The following is a 9411-nucleotide window of genomic DNA, read 5'->3' on the forward strand; positions in this document are numbered from 1 at the left end:
TCATTTTGTTCTTTAGTACAACGGTGATTCCTGAAGAGTGTTGTACGAAAACTTGTTCGAATCATCTTTTTTTTCCATTGCCCTTTTCTTCTTACATGTATTTTTTCTTTACCCTTTAGGTTGTTTCTTGCATCGTCTCAACCGCTTACATTGTTAATAAAGTAGTCCACATGTCGCTTCAGCTCGTCCTACTTTAGAACTTATTGCCGTATTAAAATTATTGTCTCCTCGTCGAATTTTTAAATATTATTTAGTAGAGTTTTTCAGTGGAATTGTCATGGCGATGATGATGTCCGATCAGATCGACCATCTCCACGTACTACGTGACGTAGCTATTCCAAACTCGTCGAAACTTATCTACCTCTCCCATCGGATGAGGTTGTGGAGTTTCGAGGAGCTTCGTTTTTCTGAAGAGGCCAATAAGGCCTGCTCTTCAGAAAAACGAAACTCCTCGAAAAGTCAAAGAGTGACAACTCGAACGCGCCCTTAATGTACTTTCAGTGCCCGAAGATCTCGTCAGGAAAAATACAGTATCTACTCAATACGCTAATTAATATTTGAAAGAATATCAAGACCAGGTATCAAAAGTCACGTGCATGTAGGGCAGATCAAAGGCATAATTTCCGTACTTCGAAGTGCATGCACCCAGCTTGCAGATCGTTTCATCGCTCCTGCCAGCGTTCAACGAATAATTATTATAATAATAGTTCGGCAAGAAGCGTGTGCTCCTCGTTGGAGCAACCAACTTCAAAATCTATAGGATCTAGCAAATTAAGAGATAGATCGCAGGAATTAGTGGGGGTTAATATGAGCTGGATATAATTTATCGTAAACACGACAATGTCCACTAGCACCACGGTCCACCAGTTTATTGACAATCAGCTCATGCGATACAATTGCACGACACTGACCAACGGTACTGACGTTACTTAAATGCGGCTTTTATTCAACATGACATGGAAAGAAGAATCATTCATAGCATAGTACACCAAAGATACAAGAGATGAAACTCGGCGATGAAATCAAAATGAAAATTTGAAATAGTCCACCCCGCTCAAGTAGTTACGCCCCAGTATAGCCTTCGACACGCACGCACTTGGCACCTCCCACCAGAACCGACCGCTGTAAAGACTCCCACTGTACAAGTCCCTAGAATACTACAATGTCCTCCCTGCTAGCATTCGTGACGTCCCCCCCCCCCCGACCTGCTTCAAACATGAAGTCTACTCACTGCTGATTAACTCAATCTGCTCCTGCAGCGCTCAACCCTCCCATACTTGTAACATTCAAAATGACGTAAATTACTTTCCAACTCCATAACCCGCAGCCCCACCCACAGCACCTCACCTTTTCATAAACTTATCTCTTATTGACGATGGTGCCATCGTGAGAATAAAGAATTCCAACAACGACGACGACGACAACAACAACAACAACAAGCTACCACCGCATTGATGCGTACTGCGCGGCATGATAGAGAGAGGATCGATTGGAATCAACATCAGCCTATAGCAACTACTAGCATATTGGAGGAAGCGATTATGTTTTACCCACAACAGATGATAAGACCCTGGGCGACAAATCATTACGTCGCTTCAGTACATTTAGGGGGCGTTCGAATTGTCTTCATCAACTGTTCGAACAAATTTTTAAAAGAGATTAGTTGAAGTATCCCATTAGAACGGTTTCTATCATGATAATATTAATAAATATTATTTAATATGGCAATAAGTAGGACGAGATGAAGCGACATGTGGACTACTTTATTAACAATGTAAGCTAGGCCTTGACAGATTATGCTAGCATAATTTTTCGCATAATTCCTGACAAAATCGAATAATCGCGTAATTCGAGGCAAATTGCATACGAATCGCATAAATTGGAATAATCCGCCTGTTCGCATCAAATTCCATACAGTTGTACATGTTCTACAAGTACAAGTACAAGTTGATGCACCAGGAAGTCGTAGGTTTACGACTTCCTTAATAACATGTCCAGTCCACTACAATCAGTGACGGTCGTAGCTAGGTCGGACGGTGCATTGACTCCGTTGAACTTTTACTACTACAGTACAACGCCCTCTACAAAAAATTCCCCAGTTATTTTGCACAGAACCATCATATAGATTAGCAGCATATGTGAGCATAATGCGGCATAATATGTATAACGTTAAGCATAAAAATAGCATAATTCTGCAATTTTTTCAGCAATGCGAAAAGCATAATTTCACGAAAATATTAGCATAATCCGTCAAGGCCTAATGTAAGCGATGGAGACGATGCAAGAAACAACCTAAAGGGTAAGGAAAAAATACATGTAAGAAGAAAAGGCAATGGAAAAAAAGATGATTCGAACAAGTTTTCGTACAACACTCTTCAGGAATCACCGTTGTACTAAAGAACAAAATGAGAACAAAGGAAATAATAATAGCAATCAAGGTAGGGTGACACGATACAATGACAGCACTGGAATATCGAGGTGCGATTTCTCACAAAAGTGTGCAGAAAGCAAGGGTATACAAGTAAGAACTAAGCGTGACAAGTGTGTATCAGCAACAAAAACCAAAAAAGTGAGAACGAATGATAATAATAACAATAATAAACAAGAACTTAGAAGTTGCGACTTCGGTGGTAATAGTCATGAAGTTGATTGTTCCAACTAGGAACACACGCTTCTTGCCGAACTTGACACTTGACTGACTCACGACTGCCATCCGGAGCACACTAGGAGCACGTCGCACCTTCCACTCGGCAAACCTGCAAGAAAGCACCACTCCCTGCTCTGCGCAAGTTTGCCGAGTGGAAGGTGCGACGTGCTTCTCGTGTGCTCCGGATGGCAGTCGTGGCAGTCGTGGCATGGCAGTCGTGAGTCAGTCAAGTGTCAAGTTCGGCAAGAAGCGTGTGTTCCTAGTTGGAACAATCAACTTCATGACTATTACCACCGAAGTCGCAACTTCTAAGTTCGTATTGTTGTCCCTCACGCGGACGTGCGACTAGTTGTTGGAGGTGACAGCGTTGCGAATAGCTATACTGGCTCTCAACGTCTGTTTATCACAACTCCATGAGCGACTCTGACTCACGCTGCTACCTGGAGCTTCACGAGGTGTTTGTCGCGCTGGAACCAAAGCGTCTCTGTAAGTTTGTATCCCTGGTGATGGTTTGGCCTGAAGAGCAGTATATAAGTGGTGCTTTTCAGGCACAATCTTCCTCAGCCTACTCAAGCTCAACTGATGAGGGGTGAATTCCCCGAAACACCGTGTATTGAGCAGGGAGTGGTGCTTTCTTGCAGGTTTGCCGAGTGGAAGGTGCGACGTGCTCCTCGTGTGCTCCGGATGGCAGTCGTGAGTCAGTCAAGTGTCAAGTTACTAATTATTAGTTCGGCAAGAAGCGTGTGATCCTAGTTGGAACAATCAACTTCAATAAACAAGAAGGTGACAAAACACATGTTGTTGTTGTTGTTGTTGTTGTTGTTGTTGTTGTTGTTGTTGTTGTTGTTGTTGTGTTTATTTTAATTCGCAAACCAAACGGGCAGATTTGCCCAATGAAAAGGTGGCGAATGCAGATAGAAAGCAGTAATAAATGAAATTGGGGACTGATGTAATTAGGATAGAGGTGGAGAAAAACTAAGCCAGCTGATCATCAAACAGGACGTTTGGTACTCTAGGTACTAAGGGTGTGCGGGATCATGCTGGCGTGGAACTGGCGGAGCGTGGAGATGGCACGTATGTCGCTGGGTAAGGTGTTCCACAGCTGGGCGCCCCGGAACGCGAGGCAACCCTTGCCGAACCTGGTGGAAACTGGCGGTTGGCGCAGACCCATGGTGGCACAAGTGGCAACAACGTTGCCACACTACACAAAAGAACATTATTTGAACAATTTTAGGGTAATATCACTATCTTTCTGTACACACAAATTCGGCTTATGAATGCGCTGACAAACAGCTTCCAAAACTTGTAACTGCAAAAGATAACCATGACGAGCACGGCACAAAACAGAAAAACAGGAATCAGAATAAGTACGACAACAGTCAGTACTAGAAACCAAAATTAATGATTGTATACTGAAGACTTGTTATTACGAGACGGACGCACACAATCTCGACTCACGCGCACACACTCACACTCACTCTCACCCTCACTCAGCTCACCTTCTCCCTCACTGTCCGAATCAGAACCTGCTCCGTCATCCACAGCTAGGCCTTGACAGATTATGCTAGCATAATTTTTCGCATAATTCCTGACAAAATCGAATAATCGCATAATTCGAGGCAAATTGCATACGAATCGCATAAATTGGAATAATCCGCCTGTTCGCATCAAATTCCATACAGTTGTACATGTTCTACAAGTACAAGTACAAGTTGATGCACCAGGAAGTCGTAGGTTTACGACTTCCTTAATAACATGTCCAGTCCACTACAATCAGTGACGGTCGTAGCTAGGTCGGACGGTGCATTGACTCCGTTGAACTTTTACTACTACAGTACAACGCCCTCTACAAAAAATTCCCCAGTTATTTTGCACAGAACCATCATATAGATTAGCAGCATATGTGAGCATAATGCGGCATAATATGTATAACGTTAAGCATAAAAATAGCATAATTCTGCAATTTTTTCAGCAATGCGAAAAGCATAATTTCACGAAAATATTAGCATAATCCGTCAAGGCCTATCCACAGCGGTTTGACTCTCCTCCTCACTTGCATCGTCCTGCGTCTCACCTACACCACCCACGCCAACCGTGAATGCCGTTGCCTTCATGTCAGTCGTCTAAATGTGTTTTGTCACCTTCTTGTTTATTATTGTTATTATTATCATTCGTTCTCACTTTTTTGGTTTTTGTTGCTGATACACACTTGTCACGCTTAGTTCTTACTTGTATACCCTTGCTTTCTGCACACTTTTGTGAGAAATCGCACCTCGATATTCCAGTGCTGTCATTGTATCGTGTCACCCTACCTTGATTGCTATTATTATTTCCTTTGTTCTCATTTTGTTCTTTAGTACAACGGTGATTCCTGAAGAGTGTTGTACGAAAACTTGTTCGAATCATCTTTTTTTTCCATTGCCCTTTTCTTCTTACATGTATTTTTTCTTTACCCTTTAGGTTGTTTCTTGCATCGTCTCAACCGCTTACATTGTTAATAAAGTAGTCCACATGTCGCTTCAGCTCGTCCTACTTTAGAACTTATTGCCATATTAAAATTATTGTCTCCTCGTCGAATTTTTAAATATTATTTAGTAGAGTTTTTCAGTGGAATTGTCATGGCGATGATGATGTCCGATCAGATCGACCATCTCCACGTACTACGTGACGTAGCTATTCCAAACTCGTCGAAACTTATCTACCTCTCCCATCGGATGAGGTTGTGGAGTTTCGAGGAGCTTCGTTTTTTTGAAGAGGCCAATAAGGCCTGCTCTTCAGAAAAACGAAACTCCTCGAAAAGTCAAAGAGTGACAACTCGAACGCGCCCTTAATGTACTTTCAGTGCCCGAAGATCTCGTCAGGAAAAATACAGTATCTACTCAATACGCTAATTAATATTTGAAAGAATATCAAGACCAGGTATCAAAAGTCACGTGCATGTAGGGCAGATCAAAGGCATAATTTCCGTACTTCGAAGTGCATGCACCCAGCTTGCAGATCGTTTCATCGCTCCTGCCAGCGTTCAACGAATAATTATTATAATAATTTCCATTTTCCCAGCACACACAAGAGGGACAACGCGGTGGGTTGGAGAAGTCATTGGTACTAAAAAATGTATAAATTACGAAGCGGGAAAACAGCTAGGGAAACCGTCCTTGGACTACATTGTACATGACATAATGAAAACAGTACTGAGAAAGAGAATGTGCAACTGCGCACGCGCGTCTTGATCAGCAAATGGAAACTGGCGGGAACATCTACAATAGACTACAATAGACTACATTGTAGTAATCGAGCAGTTGACGCCAAACTAGATAGCGTCTGAGAGGAGGTTAGAGGGGGCATACGAAGTACTAAGCGAAGCAATATGCTGTGCGCAACTTCTACCCGATGCACAAGACTAAGAGCAGAGGATAGACTGGAGGACGAACGAGAGAACAGTTGTCAGCACTATAATGTAGTAATCAAACAAAGGGAGAACATATGAGTGATATAAATTTGTACTGGACCGCCATGGTGCAGGTGACCGGTGGGAGATATGGGGACAAATTAGAATGTACATGTACATGTACAAGTTCACATGTATGCTGGCTACTGTTTAGGGGAAACGATATCGGTACTTGCATCAAGACTTGCTTTTATTACCACATGCATAGCATATCATGCACATCGGTATAATGTTGAGAAAACAGAACACACCTGCTGCGTAGCCGAGTGCTCGATGGTTCTCATTGGCCTTGGCTTCCTGGATCATCAGTATGGCTGCCGCCGCATAACAGCAGAAGGCAACGAGAGACCCTATACCGAATACAAGCTGGGCGCCATCTTCACTAGTACAGACTCCCATCGCGAAGAAAGTTATCACGATGGTGCTTATGAAGCATCCCAAGGCTACAGATGGGGGCTTTTTATCGTCCTCGAGCTTATTGATGTAAGAAAAACCGAGAGCGATGGATGTGATGAAAATCAGTAACAATAAGATGTACGGCACCGCGGATGGGGACGAGCTTGGCTTCGGATCGGAAGACTTCATTTCCGCGCTGGATCCACGATCAGGAATACATTCCACGTCCTGGTACCCCACTGGTACACCACTCCTGGTGGTACGTCCTGGTACAGACAGACTTAGGGGATGGAATGAACACAGGTAGTTTGCTATCCTCACCTTCTTTGACCTGCCTGCAGGTAACGCAATGTTAGCAAGTGAGGAGCGTAAAGAACAAAAAGAACTTCAACGAGAAACTCACACTGACGACTTCTGCTAGAGGTGTAGCTCTCCGGCTTTCGGAACAAAATAGTGCTGCACTGTGCGTGAGCCTGACTGGCGGCTGGCGGCAAATAATTCTCAGGCGCATTCCGACGCCACGCCTTCTGGCTCAGGCGAGATATTAGTACTGTACATTCTGCACGTGTATGGTAGTATATCTACATGTACGACGTGCCCTTGGCCTTGTCAAAGTCCGGGGATCGTGAAAGCATCTGTATGCAAGATGGAGCCCAGCACAGCATAATCATGCTTGTTAGTCAACAATATGGAAGCAAGGCCGCCACAACTGGTATGATAGCCAAGCAAAGTCATTATTATAATCTATCAGAAGTGCAACCTGACACTCCTGACAAACTCTCAGTTGACAGCCCCTCTTCACTGTGAATGCTCAGCATACACATGATACATGGCAGTGGCTGCAGCGCCAATGGTTGTCAAACGCGCTTGTCATGTGAGACGCCGTTCAGGGCCAGCCAGGAGTCGCCCAGGACTGCGCAAACGTCGAAACTTTCCTCATCCGACTCGTACTCATCGCGTCAGATAACGTTATGTCACGTGGCATACAGTCATGTGATAGATACATGATGTATGTGGTGTGCTGTTGCTGCCAGGCAGTGTGCCTGGTTTGGTTGGAGCTGCAGCTGTCCATTTTCCGGGAAATGAGTGCTGGTGCCCTGCCAAAACACGTCAACACAAAGTAGTTACAATCTGTACGTCTACAGGTTCGGCTGAGTTGCTTTCCCGAAAATAGTCTACTGCCAGTACTGCACTGGCGTCTGCCGAGTGCGCAGCTAGCTCGTACATGATTTTAAATTATACTTATAAAAACCTCCATTGATTGTCGTGTAGGGTTAGAAGTTTCTATACTTCATACACACCTGTATAAAAAACCTGGTGGCTATAAAAAACCTGTATAAAAAACCTGCCGGCTATAAAAAACCTGTATAAAAAACCTCTTTTTAGGGGTAGATGAGAACAAGAGATAAGAGTATTCACGAAAACAGTACAAACAGATGCAGAGCAAGATCAGAAGAGCACAAATTGATCTGGAAAGGTTAAATAGTCCACTCAAGAATGGTAAGATGAGAGACACACACATATGATCAAAAGGAGAGAATTGAGCTACTCACTCCCCTCGTCGCTTGCGTGGGTCCATTGTCGTCATCCCATCAGCAAAATATTCTTTGATGAGCAGCCAATCGCCATCAGACAAACTCTCCTTGTGGCATACAGGAGCCTCGCGGCCTCCTTTTTTCTTGTCCTTGAGGACGGCATCGAGGAGCTTGTTGGCCTTGACAAACACGCCACGCTTCAAATCGAAGCCCCGGTCACGGTCATTGACTTCTCTCTGCAAGGCTCCTCTTGCAGCTATTAGACTGGCCCGTTTATATTCCTTCTTGTCATGAGTAGGCACTTCACCCCATTTTTTGAAATCGCGTTTTTTCCAGGTTTATCATCGGCAATCGATGGTGGTGGGTATCACAAGGTCACACAGAAAATTTAATTGAAATCCACAGTGATACCACTCAGATATGAAGGGTTGAAGATAGGCAGTTGGATGAGGCGAGATCAATACAATTTGTGGCACCAACAGCATCTCCGAAGTATCATCAGTGGATATAGTCACAAAACATCAGAGTGTTTTTTTCAAGCACACATCACTCACTTACACCGACAACCCTGTATGGATCGAAACAATACAGATCAAAGTTCAGAATAGGCAAGAATACGGCAATTGTGACCGCAATCACTATAGCAACTCCATAGCAACCCATAGCAACGCCATAGTAACCCATAGTAACAGCTTCAGTTTGCTGTGAAATGAACTGATAACGACATACTGGCAGGCTCCGGCGGGTACAAAAGCGTAAGAGTTATAAAGACATTCTTCTGGCACAAAAACAACAGAGAACTTCCTCGTTGTACGCCGCAATGTGGAGGGTATGTACGCGCGCGCCTGCGCGCGCGAATTACTGCACAGGATATTCGTGCTCACAGTCATGCCACTTCAAGTGATTCCAAGTTGGCAAGAAGTTCTTCAGGACCTCTGTTGGTAGCTTCTTTCCATGGTGTGATATCTGCCTCCCTATCCTTCAACTGCTCCATGCAGCAGTCATGAATTGCCTGCTGGTGAGCTTTGAAATTTTGGTGAAGCGTGCCTGGATGCGTATATCAAAGCATCCCCTCATCAGAGGGTTTCTCCAGCAGCCACTGTGCCTTTTGATTGTTCGTAAACATCAGTAGGCCTTCCAGCGCAACCGTGTCAAAACTTGGCTTTCAGTACGCTTTGAGAATTCGCCCAGGTAGGACGACGCATCGTCGTTCTCCTCCGCCTAAAGCGCATACTTCTCAGTGCCTACGTACATAATGTCTCCTTGCGCAGCGATGCGCAAACCCTGGTAAACAAGAACTCTACTGTTTCCGAATGGAAAGACGACGCTGAAGACGATAAGCAACGTTTCAAACGCGAGCAAACAACAGTTCTTTGTGAAAAAAC

This window comes from Sycon ciliatum, chromosome 4 (genome assembly GCF_964019385.1).
Source record: "Sycon ciliatum chromosome 4, ocSycCili1.1, whole genome shotgun sequence".
In the NCBI taxonomy this organism is placed as follows: domain Eukaryota; kingdom Metazoa; phylum Porifera; class Calcarea; order Leucosolenida; family Sycettidae; genus Sycon; species Sycon ciliatum.